Below are 14421 nucleotides of genomic sequence, written 5' to 3'. Positions count from 1 at the left end.
TAGGACAGGAGGCCCCATTCTGCCACGGCCCGAAGTCGGCTCCTTTCATTAATTCCCGGTCACTGGTGAGGGAGGAGGCCCCAGGGACCAGCCCATCCCCTCACTGTCAAGTCCGGGAGTGAAGGGCATCTATAAGGTCACACTGGGGTCTAGAGTCAGAGCACCCATATTTGAATCTCTGCTCAGTCTCCTCATCTACAAAATGGGGATGCTTCCCTAGCTCATGAGAATGAGGCAAGAAATGAGATAATTCATGTAAAAGCACCAGCACAGTGCTCAATGACATTTAACTATTATGATTATGATTACTGTTATTAGCAGAGCTGGGAGGACTTCACCCCGGACATCCTGATTCCCAGGCCAGTGCCCCTCCACCAGAGCCTCTTCCTTCCCCACCACCATCCCCATCTCCCTCCACCTTCCAGGCAATTCTAGCCTCCAGGAAGCTCACTCGAAGGCTCAGAAATTCCCAGCCACTCAGTGTAATATGGCCTGTCTCATGTGGCAAATCTCTCTCCCAGTGTCCCTACCCACGATTGGGGGGGAGGGGGGGGACTCCTGAGGACGAGGAGGCGCTCCCTGCCCTCCAGCCCCACTGAAGCCCCAGCAAGCCTGGCACAGTGCAGGCCATGGCACAGTGCAGGGGCCCAAGGAGCCTCGGTTATTGACTTCGCAAAAAAATTTGAGGTCAATACTCTCATACCCAATAGTTGGCTCTTAAATATTAAAAAATAGACCAAACCTTTAAAACGGCTCCCTGCCACCACCTTTCTCGCCCCAGAGGTTTCCAGACAAGTAAGTACCTTGCATCCGAATTTTGTGAAATGGAGAGATCACTACCAAACGGCACTCGAAAGCTTAGGCTGCCTGGGCCTCCGTGTCCCCTGGCTCACAGGCAAAGGTACCAGTGAGACTTCGGCGCCTCTCCTCCCGGGGCTGACTCTGAGCCAGGCACTGGGCAAGAATCTGGGATCCAGAGAGGGAGAGAGCCCGCCTCCGGCCTCCAGGTCTTTCTTCACAGTCCAGTGGGTTCTAAAATCCTCTTCCCCTTCCAGCCCAGTTAGATGAAGTCACCCAAACTGTTCCAAATGCCTGACTTCATGTTTATCAGACAGGAAGCTGCCTTCTCCAGCCCAGTGACTTAAGGCAAAACACAGGAAGCGCGGCGGCTTTTGAACACAGACAACGCTAAATAAAGGTGGTGCTTTGTAACAAGCTTTTTTAAACGGCTTGAGCCAGCTCAGAACCAGCGCAGACGTAACACGTTGAATTGTATTGTGTGGTCAGAATGCAAAGGTTGCATGCAGCCCTGGAAACCTCAGCATCCAGCCCAGGAAATCTTCTGGCAGGTTCCTCGGTGATCTTCGTCACCACACCCTGTGGTCAAGGGACAGGCTTGTTAGACAAATTTTAAATCTTTAAAACCTGAACGTATCTTTTCTTCCATCTGATGCTGTTGGTGATAACATGAGAAAAAGGAGGAAGAAGGGGAGAGAGAAAAGCCCCACTTCACTGAACACATATTTCTATGTTAACTACAACAAGCCTGAAAAGGCAGGCATCTCCATGGTGCGGATAAGGAAACTGAGGCTCCAGTGTAACAGGAGACAAGGTGGGGGTCTAGTCCTGGTTCCATCTGACCTCAAAGCCCTTGTTTTGGTCCCTCTACTGTAGGTTTCATGCTGAAAATACAACAAATCGATCCCCCAAGACATTAAATTACTTAAAATGACTAGAAATGAGGACTGGCTGAGGAACACTGGAAAGCCACTGTCTCTCAGAAGGGCCCACCCTGCTGCCTGGCACGACCCCATGTGAAATATTGATTTTTGAGCTGTGGGAACTTCCAGCCTAAATGGCCTGTCCAACTGGAAGAGGTTCAGAGAAACCCGAGAAACACCTCCCACCCTATTTCTTAACCCTAGTGCCCACCCCCAAAAAAACGAAAAAGATTAAGGGTGGGGAAGAATAGACTCTTGAGGAAAGATTAAAGGAGCTAAGTATGTGTTGCTTGGCTAAACAGCGCATAAAAGGGATGATAACAGTTCAAAACACTTTTAAACGAGGCCACATAATTTTGAGAGAAAGGCACTGGGGGGGAGTGAAACCAGGGGCCAAAGCTTTCTTCTACCAACTCGCAGACAGATGAGCTTGGGCAAACCACTCCTTCTGGAATTAAGGGAGAAAAATTACACTGTCCTTAATATCCCTTCCAGCTCGGGCATTCTCTAATTCTCAGTAAATTCAATAGGGAGATTTTATTGTTCTGTTGATTTTTCTCTTAAGCATTAGAGTTCAAATGAAAGGAAAAGAACCCTAAGACGCTAGTTCCCAAACTGGAAAGAAATGTCCACGGAAGTGAGAGGGGACCTCCTCAGAGGCCCCCTGTTCCTCTGGGGAGTACTGTAGGGCCCTAAGGACCAGGACCCCTGAGAGGCACGGAAGCAAAGACCGGAGGGTGGGGGAAGATCAGCTCCACCTTCAACTTCTCCAGGGGCCCAGCCCAACCTGCCCAGGCAGGAAGCCACACCCTTCAGTGGCAAGTTCCAGAAGGCCTTGCAAGACTCCCTCCAGCCTCAGCAGGAAGGTTCCTGGTGGAGTAACAACCAAGCTGAAGAAGAAGGTGCCTACAGAAGGTCCCACTGTGAGACCTGGAGGCTCAGGCTCGGGAGAAGCTCCCCAGAAGGCCTTGCCCTCAGCCGAAGGCCAGTCAAGAGCCTTTTCTGGGCCCACCAGCCCAGAGGCCAGGATGCTGTGTCCCATTCTGGGTGCTGAATCACCTCGGGCCTGAGAAGCTAGTCAGCAGAATGGGGGCCTGAGAAATTCCAACAGAGCAGCCAGCCTAAGTTACTTTTTAAAGAGACATGCATCAGACACAGAGGGCAGCTCCACTCCTGCTTCCCAAATATTTGGTACCATCAAAGCACGAGAGCAGGTGGGGGCAGGGGGATTTGGCAGGCCAGCATCCAGCCTTCGCGCCCATGTGGTGGCAAGCCCATTTTAGACCTAGGCTCATTCCGTATACTCATGGGTGACTCATGCCATTCCTCCCGGAGGCCAGAGGCTGCCTGGCAGGGGCACAGGCCTGGCAGAGACCCTGACGGGGTCTTCCACTGCCTTTGCCACAGAAACGAGCTAACTCAGCAGCGAGCAGAGCTGGCAGCTCCTCCAGTACCCACACCAGGCAAGACGAAGATGGGCTTCCTGAAGAAGGGAATGGGGGTCCTCCAAGTCAAAACACTCTTCTGATCACATTTTCTCAAGAATTTGGGCCTTTCCACTGTTAATACGTAAGAACCACAGGCCAGATGTCTGAGGGACAATGGGATGGAGGGGAAAGGGGCACACTAGAGGTTGAAATGACCTTAAGGTTAGAGGACCCAAGAGAATAAAGGCCTGGTATAGACTTCTGGTCAGGTAGACTCCCCAGGAAAGGACTCCGGGTAATTTGGAGCCAGGGGGACTGTGGGAAACTTGGAAAAAGGTCATCCTGAAATACTTTCCAGACACATACAGCAAAGAAAAGCAATCATCTACCATTTTCCAGAATATGAGGGAGTGGATCAGAGTAGACATTTCTCAAGGGTTACTCTGGTGACAATATGACATCATGGAGAAGAGAACAGTACCCAAAATGTTCCAGCCGCAAGAGCAAGTCAGTCCATTTTTAAAACCTTTCCTCCTTCCTTGCACACAGTAGGCACTCAATAGGAAACTTGGAATCTAGAGCAATGCATTTTAAAACTGAGACCTGCAAGATTGGCCAGCAGACCCCCTTATTTTTATAGGTAATAAAAATAAGAAAAATTTTAAGTCTTTTATGATTTAAGGGCAATACACATAAAAAGGCATTTAGTGAAAAATAATGCACCCCTCCCCCCCCCACCCCGCCCCTATTCTTGCTTCCTGGGCCCTTTCAAGAGGCAACCACTATTACCAGCATCTCGATATCTTTCAGGCACAGAGCCAAGGTGACAGAGCATGTTTCACACCAAGGGACCACCATCTATACTACTTCACATCTAGTTCCTTCCACTTACAACATATCCCGCAGAGCATGACCCAGCAGTACGTACAGATCGGCCTCGTTTTCTAAAGGGCTGTGAGCACTGCCACTGTACAGCTGTGCCATGATTTATTTGCCCTTTCTGATGGACAGTGAGCTTGTTTCCTGTCTTTGTCTATGACAATGCTGCAAACAATATCCTCAACATTTCCTTTTGCACATTTGAGTTGATCTGTGGGGTGCATTCCTAGAATTCAGACAGAAGGACTATGCTTTGAGCCGCCAAACTACCTTCAAAAAGGAGAATTGTGCCTAGCCAGTTTGGCTCAGTGAATAGAGTCAGCCCGCTGACTGAAGTGTCCTGGGTTCAAACCCCGTCAAGGGCATGTACCTTGGTTGCAGGCTCAGGCCCTGTTGGGGCACATGCAGGAAGCAACCAATCAATGTGTCTTTCTCACATCGATGTTTCTCTCTCTCCCCAGCCCTTCCATTCTCTCTGAAAATCAATGGAGAAATATCCTTGGGTGAGGATTTTTAAAAAAAGGAGTTATTACAACTCATATGCCCATCAATAGGGCAGGGGAATACCTAAGAAACTGGGGCATAATGGAAAAATTAAAATGACTGAATTTGTCAGTTTTCCCCGCCCTCTCGTGCATAATTAGTGGGCTCACAAACTGGTGTGATGTCTTTGTAGGCAATAATGGCATTTTCTACCAAAATCAAATGTTCCCTTCAGCTAGAGCTAGAAGCCAGGTCTCCAGACACTCAAGGCTCTTGCCATGCTACCCCTTGGCGATGTCCCAGAGCACTGGAAACCATGTTTTAGAACGAAAACTTGCAGTTAGTTTGCGCCCCTTCTACCCAGGCCAGGGCCCAGAAATGAGGCTGCTCAGCACAAGCTCAGCAAGTGCATCCACAGCCATCAGCGGCTGGGCCCCAGAACCACCTAGGCTTCAGAGGCCACGAGTCTGCGCACACACACGCACAGGCACCAGCACACCTGTTTGGAAGTAGAAAGGGCACTGAGCCAGGAGCCAGGCAAACCATCTACCCCTCCTCTTCTGTTTCCTCCCCTGACAACCCAGGGAATTAAGACGGAACATTTATATATTGTCTTAAAATTTTACGTAGCCACTCTACGTACCTTACATGGGCCCTTTCAGTACCTTCATCCTTTCAGTTCTCACATCTCACCCTGTAGGGGAGCTGTCAGGATTCCCACAAACGGTTGGGTGCCTTGCCTAAGGTCATAAAGCTAGTAGTGGCAGGGTCAGGACTGGAGCCTTGTTCTGAAGCTCACAACCCCGCATCCCCAGCTCTAAGAATGGGATTCTGTAAGTCACAGGAGCACCACTTCCCAGGGGCAGCCAGGGCTCCACGCAGTCACCGGAGGACCTGAGCCCAGAGGCTCAGTGCACCAAGGGTTAAGGCCGAGGCAGTGACTCTCTGGGGCTGCACAAAGAGAAAATGCACTTCCTGCCCCTGCAGCAGAGATGCTCTTTAATGCTCAGCAAATTAGACGTTTGTTTAATTAAGAGGACACACAGATTTTGTTATTCTAAATATTTCTGGAACATGATGCTTGGGAGGAAGCTGTTAAGGCTTGGATTTCTTTTTTTTTTTTTTCTTTCCTTTGCTTTGAGTTTCTCTTTCTCCCCCAAGAGAAGCGCAAGGCCCGCCTCTGAGGAAAACAACAGCCAACCCCTCCTCTCCTTTTGAAATAAAGATGTCAAGCTGGTAAGGGCTGTCTTAAGTACTTTACTGAAGGATTAGCTACAAGAGGAAGTGAAGAAAGCACAGCTAGCCTGGTCTCTAGCAATACCCTACCAGGCTGCACAACAATGCTGCATTTTTCCTGTGCTTTTTTCCTTTTAAAAAGCTAACAGATCCTTTTGTTTTTCCTGGATCAAGAACAGGCGAAAGGCAGGCTGTGATTAACATGCATCCTTCATCCTGCAAGAGAGAAGTTGTCCCATCTCCAGCCCCCTGGGTTAAAAAGTTTAAAAATAAAAGGACAGAATGCCAGGGCTCTGACCCTCTCTTTCTTCTCCCCTCATGTGCCCCTCAGACAAGCAGGGCGGCCCTTCCCCAAGCAGAGCCTGCCAATCTGGGCACCTGGATCTGCCAGCACCTGGATCTGCCCGCAGGCACTGCCAGGACTTGCTGAGTGTGAAGAGTAGAGCTCTTTGGTGTCACCCCACAGCCATCTGGGGGGCACAGCGGCTCTCAAATTACACTGAGCAATCTCTTGACGCTTTTAATTACCCCTCAATTACCCACTAAATGAGTCCTCACTTTCCAACACCCAGTGCCTGCCCTGTTTGCAAACCGGCAGTGTGCTCCTTCCTGGAGGCCTCGGCCGCTTCCCTCCTGGCCTCAGACAGAAGTGGCCCCTTTTGGAATTCCTCGAGTCCTTTGTCTGTGGCATGCTTGGGACACTCATCACAGGCCGCCTTTGTATTTCAGTCACTGGGCCACTATTTCCCCTGGAGGGCTGTGAACTCCTCAACAGCAGAGGCCGATGGGTCTCCCAGGATGGGCTGGCTCCTTCCTCCGAATCCCCATGACTCGCAGCGCCTTTCTGGGGTCTCTGTCATCTTCGCCTCACATTAGAGTCATCTACCAGTTTGTCTCAGCTCTCCCCTAACTGCCCAAGGGCAGGGGCCAGGTCTTACTCAACCTCACACCCCCTTTACCACCTGGCAGAGTCCCTGGCACAGAGAAGCCAGTTAAATATTTGCTCAATTACACATCTATGTACCCGCCCCTCACCCCCAGCAGCCTTGTATATAAACTAACTAATATCAGTCGAGTGATTGTCTAAGCCTTAAAGCAGCCCCTCTTCCTACCAAAAAAAAAAAGAATAAGCAGGTGAGTTACCAGGAGGGCCTCAAACCGTGGAAATGGCCACAGTGTTGCAGGAAGGCGCTCAGGCTCTCGTCCCCTCCCACAGTTACTCAACAGTTACTTTGAAATCCTGTCAAACCCAGACCGGAGTGCAGTGACCCGAGAAGTGGCTGGGCCTCTCAATTGCCCAGCAGAGGAAGCGGCCTGTCTCCAAGACCTGGGACTTCCCAGGAACCTTTCTCCCAACACCTGGCTGCTGGGTGGGGGCTGGGTGGGGGCTGAGTGGGGCCGCAGACAGCACCCCTGGCACTCACCCTGCCGCCGCCACCACCTCAAGACAACCGGCAACCCTGTCCTGGAGGGTCCTCCGTTTGGAGGGATGGAAGATGGGTGCAGTCCTGCTCTGGGCGTGGCCCCAGGACAGGATGGGGTGAGGACCCCTGCACGGGAAGTAGGGGTAGGGGTGTAGAAAACCCCAGATCTGGCCCAAACAGGAACGAGGCAATAGCCCAGGCCCAGTCCTAAAGGCACAGGACGCAGCTCCCCCACCCACCCACCCCCGGCCCCGCCCGGGTGGGGCGGCCCCAGGTGCGGTGGAATCAGGTGCATGCCTGGGAGGCACCGATGGCTGCGGGCAGTCCCGGGCCGCCTCCTCCCGGAGAGAAGTCAAAAGTCAAAGGGTGCGGGGCTGCGGGGGAACTGGGAACTCTTTCCTGTCTGGCGGCCCGGCGCCCGCCGGGTCCTCCTCCTCCGGGCACCCACCGCACCTCTCCCAGCGCCCTCCCCTGCCCGACCGCTCGCAGCCGCGCAAATGAGGAAGTCGGGAGCAGAGGGCGGAAACCGAGCCGAGTGCAATGTCTGCGGCGGGGCTGTCCGATTCTGACTCAGGAGGACGCCCTGACAGCTGCCAAACGGTCCCCGCCTGCCCGTTACCTCCGTTTCGGAAAAGGCCTTAGGAACTTCCAAAGGAGCCGCAGCCCCGAGCCCACCGCCCGTCTGGGTCCCAGGGGCAGCGGCTCCCCGGAAGGGGTTAAAAAGTTTGCCCAACTTGGGCGCTGGGCGAGGCGAGGGCGGGGCGCGTGCCCCGGCAGCAGGGGGAGGTCGAGGCTCCCCGGTGCCCCGCCGGGAGCGAGCCGGGCGGGGGTGGGGTTGGAGGAGATGAAGGGTTTCCGGGGAGCGCTGGGCGCGAACGCCTCCCTCGGCTCCCCGAGACCGCGCTGCCAGCGGCGCCTTCCCGAGCATCGCGCAGGGGTCCCGCTGCCCCTCGGGGAAGGATGCGGTGCCAGCCCGGCCCGCAGCGCTCGCACCCGCCCGCGCCGGTCGCCGGCCGCCGGCCGCGCCGGGGCCGAGAACCACACGTCGGCCCGCCTGCCAGACGCCTGCGCCCCGTCACCGCCGTCCGCACCCGCCAGCCCGGGGCGGGACCGGCTGGTGGGGCTCGCTCACCTGAACCTGGATCGGCCCCGGGGAACAGGCGCTGCTTCTCCCGAAAAGGCTTTCTCGAGCGCTCGGGCGACGGCGGGGTGGGGCGAGCGCGCGAGGCGGGAGCTGCAGCAGGTCAGCCTGGCTCTGCTTCCGTGCCCTGCCCAGGAACCGCGGTGATCTGCGCGCCTCACCGCACCCGGTCGGCTCCTCGCCGCCTTCCCGCCCCGCCCTTCCAGCCGCCCGCCCATTCCTCGCCCGGCGCCGGCTCGGAGGCGGAGCCTGGAGGGACGACCCCGCCCTCCGGACTGTCTCACCCACTCCGACCTGCTCCAATCTTGATGGACAAACATGTTAGCCTATGGGAATGGATTGGGGCGGTGCCTCTGGGTCTAGAGGGGTGGGGATTCATCCGCTCCAACCTCTACCCTCTCTCCACCTTCCCCCGCGCTTCCTAGGCGGGAGCCCCGCCTACTAGGGCGGGTTCAACGGACAGCCAGGTTCCAGGGGAAGATTGACACAGAGAGAGTCCAATCAGGAGGAGGAGGCCTTCACTTCAGGGCTGGGATGTTGGTGCCTTGCCTGGGCGGGGGCGAGGTCGCGCGGGAGCGGACTGGGAAGGTCCAGGATTCTGACACCCCGCCCCGCGAGCAGTTTTCCCTGTCCCATGTCATCCTAGCAGAACAGATATTAAGTACCATATATGGAAAAAGTGCTATTTTACATAATTATGATGGCCTGGGGAGCGTACAGGGACTCAGCCCCGGATTCCTGGTGGGCGCCCAGAGTTCGATGTTCCATTCCTAACCCTCTCCATAGACTGGGCTCGCTTGCCTTCCTTCTTTCAGGCTCCGGACCTTCCAAGCCTTTCTGTATCTCCACGTGTTAACTCGCACACTTCCCTTTTAGGTATTCGGTGCAAAATATTTTCTTGGGGTTTTTTTTGTTTGTTTGTTTTTTAGGTAGGCAAAGAGCACTTGGCCAATACAAGAAGATTTTTTTAAAAAAATTTAAAAGAATGTTTACACTTACCTTTTAATGCATCTAGAATTTATGTTGATTTTGGAGGAAGAAATCTAATATAATTTTTGTAACAGCCAATTGTCCACATACCATTTTCTCCACTGATTTCAGGTACCACCTTCATCACCTATGGAACTTTTATACACTGAGTGGCCAGATTATTATGATCTCTGCATGCATAATAATCTGGCCACTCATGTAATAAAAGGCTAATATGCAAATTGTCCCCTTGACCAGGAGTTCGACCAGCAGGCAGGCTGGCCAACTGACCATGTCCCCTCCCCCTGGCCAGGCTGGCCGGACCCCACCCATGCACAAATTCATGCACCAGGCCTCTAATACACACACATACACACACACACACACACACACACACACACACACACACACACACTGAGTGGCCGGATTATTATGCGTTCAGAAATCATAATAATCTGGCCACTCAGTGTATGTTTGGATCTGTTTCTGCGTTGTATCCATTGATCTTCCTGTGTGTTCCTGTGCCAGTTCCACAATATTTTAATGAAGGTAGCTTTCTAATACATTTTATATCTAAGAGGGCAAATTTCTCATTATTCTTTCCTTTTGTAATTTTCATTCTATCACAACTAAGCAATTCTTCCCAATGAACTTCAGAAAAAGTTTATGATCTAAAGGCAAAAGAGTCCTGGCCGGATAGCTCAGTTGGTTACAACGTCCTTGTCCCAATACATCAAAGTTTCGGGTTTATCCCTGGTCAGGGCACATACAAGAATCAACCAATGAATGCAGAAATAAATGGAACAAGAAAGTGATGTTTCTCTCTCCCCCCCCCCCCCCCTTTCTCTCTCTCTCTTCCTTCCCCTATCTCTAAATTCAATCAATAATTTTTTAAAAAAGAATACGATTGTAGGAACTTCTGTTTTTTTAAAAAATTGGAGAAGTACTAGTATACAGATATGGGTTTAAAAGTTGTTCACAACATTGTTTATATTCATTAAATATTATAAATAAGTGTACAATATAATGACTCAATTAAAATTTTTGATACATCCAATGTTGAAAGTCATTAAAATGTTACATAGATTTGTATTTACTGATTTAAAATATATTAAGTGAAGAAAACACTTAGAATGCTCTTGTAGCAGGATTTTATTTTTATGCAGTGTGTGTGTGTGTGTGTGTGTGTGTGTGTGTGTGTGTGTATGAGAGGGGGGTGGAGAATGAGGTTTAAAAGGCATTATATTTAAGTATAAATAGAGGTTATGTCTTGGTAGATGATTGTGATTGATTTTTCCTTTGATTATCTGTATTTCTAACATAAATCTCTTGGATAATTTTTCCAAAATGGAAGAAAAATACTCACTTTGATGTCACCCCCTGTACAATCTCTTCCCTGACCCTGTAGGCCAGTGAGGTGCCCCTCTCTGTGCTTTATTTGTCTCTGTGGACCCAGAACTAACACAAGGCTTAGCATAAAATGGTCCTTAGTGAATGCTGGAGCAGGACTCAGAGAGCACCTTTTTCCTTTTCTTTTTTATTTAATTTTTTATATATTTTATTGATTTTTTACAGAGAGAAAGGGAGAGAGAGAGAGTTGGAAACATCCATGAGAGAAAACATCGATCAGCTGCCTCCTGCACACTTCCTACATGTACCTGCCCGCAACCCAGGTACCTGCCCTTGACTGGAATCGAACCTGGGACCCTTCAGTCCGCAGGCCAATATTCTATCCACTGAGCCAAACCGGTCAGGGCTTTTATTTAATTTTTAATTGATGTTAGAGAAAGAGAGGAAGGGAGAGAGAGAGAAAAAAAGAAATATCGAGTTGTTCCACTTATTTATACGCTCATTGGTTGCTTCTTGTATGTTCCCTGTCTGGTGATCGAACCCACAAACTTGGCATATCAAGATGATGCTATAGCCCTGCCCGGTTTGGCTCAGTGGATAGAGCGTTGGCCTGCGGACTAAAGGGTCCTGGGTTCGATTCCGGTCAAGGGCATGTACCTTGGCTGCAGGCACATCCCCAGTGGGGGGCGGGGGGGTGCAGGAGGCAGCTGATTGCTGTTTCTCTCTCATCAATGTTTCTAACTCTCTATTCCTCTCCCTTCCTCTCTCTGAAAGATCAATAAAATATATATATTTTTTAAAAAAAGATGATGCTATAACCAACTGAGCCACCAGGCCAGGACTGTTTCCCTATCTTTAAAGGTGGGTAAAATCACAGGGCCTCCCCCAGCCCTCAGGAATGCTGGGAGGAACGGAGGACCTGAAAGCAGTGTGCACTACAACAGAGCGATATCTTGTTGCTGTTGCTGCTGCTGTTGTTGTTGCTCAGCAGAGCATTATTGATAATGGTCATTTCCGTTTTCCTCATGGCCCCGGCCTCCTAGCACCACTCTCCTGGGAATACAGGTCACTAAGAAGATGGAAGTCCTTTCTTGGCCAGACCCTGAATTCTCTTCTCCCCATCCACAACCCGAGATGCTCCCTAACTCCGACCGCCTTGCCACAGGCTGTCCAGCCTCACCCCACCAGTCTCCCAGAACCTACACCCTTGATAGTATCTATTTTTATAATAGTAAAAATATATATTTTTACCTATTTTGTCTAAGTGTTAAAATAGTGTTATGGTTGATATAGAAAATACTAAAAAGAATGAAAAAGTTATCGCCCATAACCTTATCACCACAATACAGCAACTATTAATAAACCTTGTTATTTCCTTCAAATCTTTATATACACACATATTTAAAATAAAATTGAGAGATCCACATATATATGGTCAGCTGATTTATTACAAAGGTGCTACCTCAAATAAGTAAGGAAAAGATGGTCTTTTTAATAAATGATGCTAGGTTAGCGGTTAGGGTTAGGGTTACATACACATGTGGAAACATGAATCTTGACTCCTACCCTCACACCATTGGCAAAAATAGTTTAGGCTGAATCAGAGACATAAATATGGAAAGCAAACAATAATACTTCTAGAAGAAAGCATAGGAGAATATTTTCATGACCTTGAAGTAAATAAAAATTTCTTAAACATAACCCAAAAAGTATAAATCATAAGAGAAGATTGTTAAGTTGAACTTCACTAAAATTAAGAATTCCTTTTCATCAAAAGACACATATAACAAGTGAAAAATCAAACCACAGACTGGAAGAAAATATTGGCAGAATGTAGATATAACAAAAAACATGTATCCAGAATTTATCAAGAACATTAAATATACATGTATACCAGCAATTCTACCAGTGAGTAATAATAGATATATATCAAAATGTTCATAGCGGCTGAATATGACCAAAATTGAGGAGGAAAGGCATATATCAAAATGTTAATAGCAGCTTAACATGACCAAAAATTAGGAGGAAAAAAGTCTATGAATGGTAAAATGGGTATATTGATTATGTCCATACTATTGATTCCTACACAGAAATACAAAAGAACAAACTAGTGTTACTTGTAAAAAGTAGGATGACGCAAATGTCCATGAACTGCTGAATGGATAAACAAAAGGTGACAAATCCATACAATGGAATATTATTCAGCAATAAAAAGGAATAAAGTACGGATACAGACTATAACATGGAGTCCTTTAAAAACATTATGCTAAGTGAAAGGAGCCAGTCACAAAAGGCCACACACTATATAATTTTATGTATATAAAATGTCCAAAACTGGTGAACAAAAATAGACCCAGAGACATAGAAGCATGGAACAGACTGTCAAACCTCAGAGGGAAGGCAGGGGAGGATGGGGATGTGGTGAGGGGGAAGAGGTCAACCAATAAACTTGTATGCATATATGCATAACCCATGGACACAGACAATAGGGTGGTGAAGGCCTGGGGTGGGGAGCAGGGTGGGAAAGGTCAATGGGAAAAAAGGGGGACATATGTAATATTTTCAACAACAATGATTAAAAAAAGAAGAAGAAATGTCCAGAATAGGTAAATCTATAGAGACAGAAGATAGATGTGTGGTTGCCAGAGGCTGGGGAGAGGAAAGAATGGGAAGTTACTGCTAATGAGTATGAGGAGTATTTTTGAGGCAATGCAAGTGTTCTGAAATTAGATCATGGGGATGATTACACAACTCTGTGAATGTACTTTTAAAACCACAAATTACATATTTTAAAATGATGAACTTTATGGTAAGTGACTTATATCTCAACTAGTGGCCTGGTGCACAAAATTCATGCACTGGGTGGGGGGGGTGCCCAAGCCTGGCCTGTGCCCTGTCACAGTGTGGGAGCCCCGTGATCGATCACCCCAAAGAGGTAGGCTCCGCCCAACCATCTGGGGCTCCTCGATGAATTGCCCCAAAGAGGTAGGCTGTAGCTGCAGATCGCCAGGCTTCCATGCTGCATGGGGACCTGCCAGACCCGCCTCCCCCACACCACATGGAGCCGCGGGACCCCCAGGCCTGGCCATGTGCGGAGCTGGGAGGAGGCAGGACTCCCAGGCAGGCTCCATGAAGTGCACACAGAGGCAAGCCCAACCCCCCCACCACCTACACACACCCACTGTGCGCACAGCCATCTTGTGACAGCATGAGGGCATCAGGCGTGATGACATGAGGACCACCTAGGCTTTTATTAGTAAGATAAAACTGTTTCTAAAGCTACCTTTTAATGGATGAATCTCAGAAATATTGAAAGTTGAGTGAAAGAAGTTAGATACAAAAAAAAAAAAAAAGAGAGAGAGAGACAGATGCTGTATGGTTCCATTTGATGTGAAGTTCTAGAACAGGCAAAATCAGTCTTGTAGGGAGTGGCTGTAGGGTCAATCTCTAGTGACAGAAGCTAGGATAGGGGTACCTTTGAAGAGAGTTAGTGACCAGGAGGGGACCCAAGGGAGCCTACTGAAGTGTTACAATGCTCTCTATCTTGAACTGGCTGGTGGTTACAGTGGGTTTACACATATGTCAAACTCATTGATTTGTACACTTAAGATCTGTGTGCTCTACTGACTGTAAATTATGCGTCAATTAAAAAAGGGAAATAATAAAATTGGAGTAAAATGTGAACTACTGGGAAGATAAATAAAAGCTATATGGGATTCCTTTGCACTAATCTTGCAATTTTCTATAAGTTTGTAATTATAGAAAATTAAAAGTTATGCCCTAGCTGGTTT

At 49.1% G+C, this 14421-nt stretch overlaps 1 protein-coding gene across 2 annotated transcripts in view; it reads right to left on the bottom strand.

The window, feature by feature from the left end:
- The window catches only part of MYH9 (myosin heavy chain 9), an 89166-nt gene extending 80665 nt beyond the window's left edge, over nt 1-8501 (bottom strand). Inside the window, exon 1 of one of the 2 annotated variants that reach the window (XM_079774753.1) lies at nt 8303-8501. The gene's annotated coding sequence lies outside the window, so the exon portion shown is untranslated. Of the gene's footprint in view, nt 1-803; nt 1782-8302 lie in introns of those variants that run through there. The other variant, XM_079774754.1, reaches the window with a different exon arrangement.
- Nucleotides 8502-14421: the final 5920 nt, after the last annotated feature.

Source organism: Cnephaeus nilssonii, assembly GCF_951640355.1.
Source record: "Cnephaeus nilssonii genome assembly, chromosome: 6".
In the NCBI taxonomy this organism is placed as follows: domain Eukaryota; kingdom Metazoa; phylum Chordata; class Mammalia; order Chiroptera; family Vespertilionidae; genus Cnephaeus; species Cnephaeus nilssonii.
This window is presented reverse-complemented; position numbering and strand designations above follow the sequence as displayed.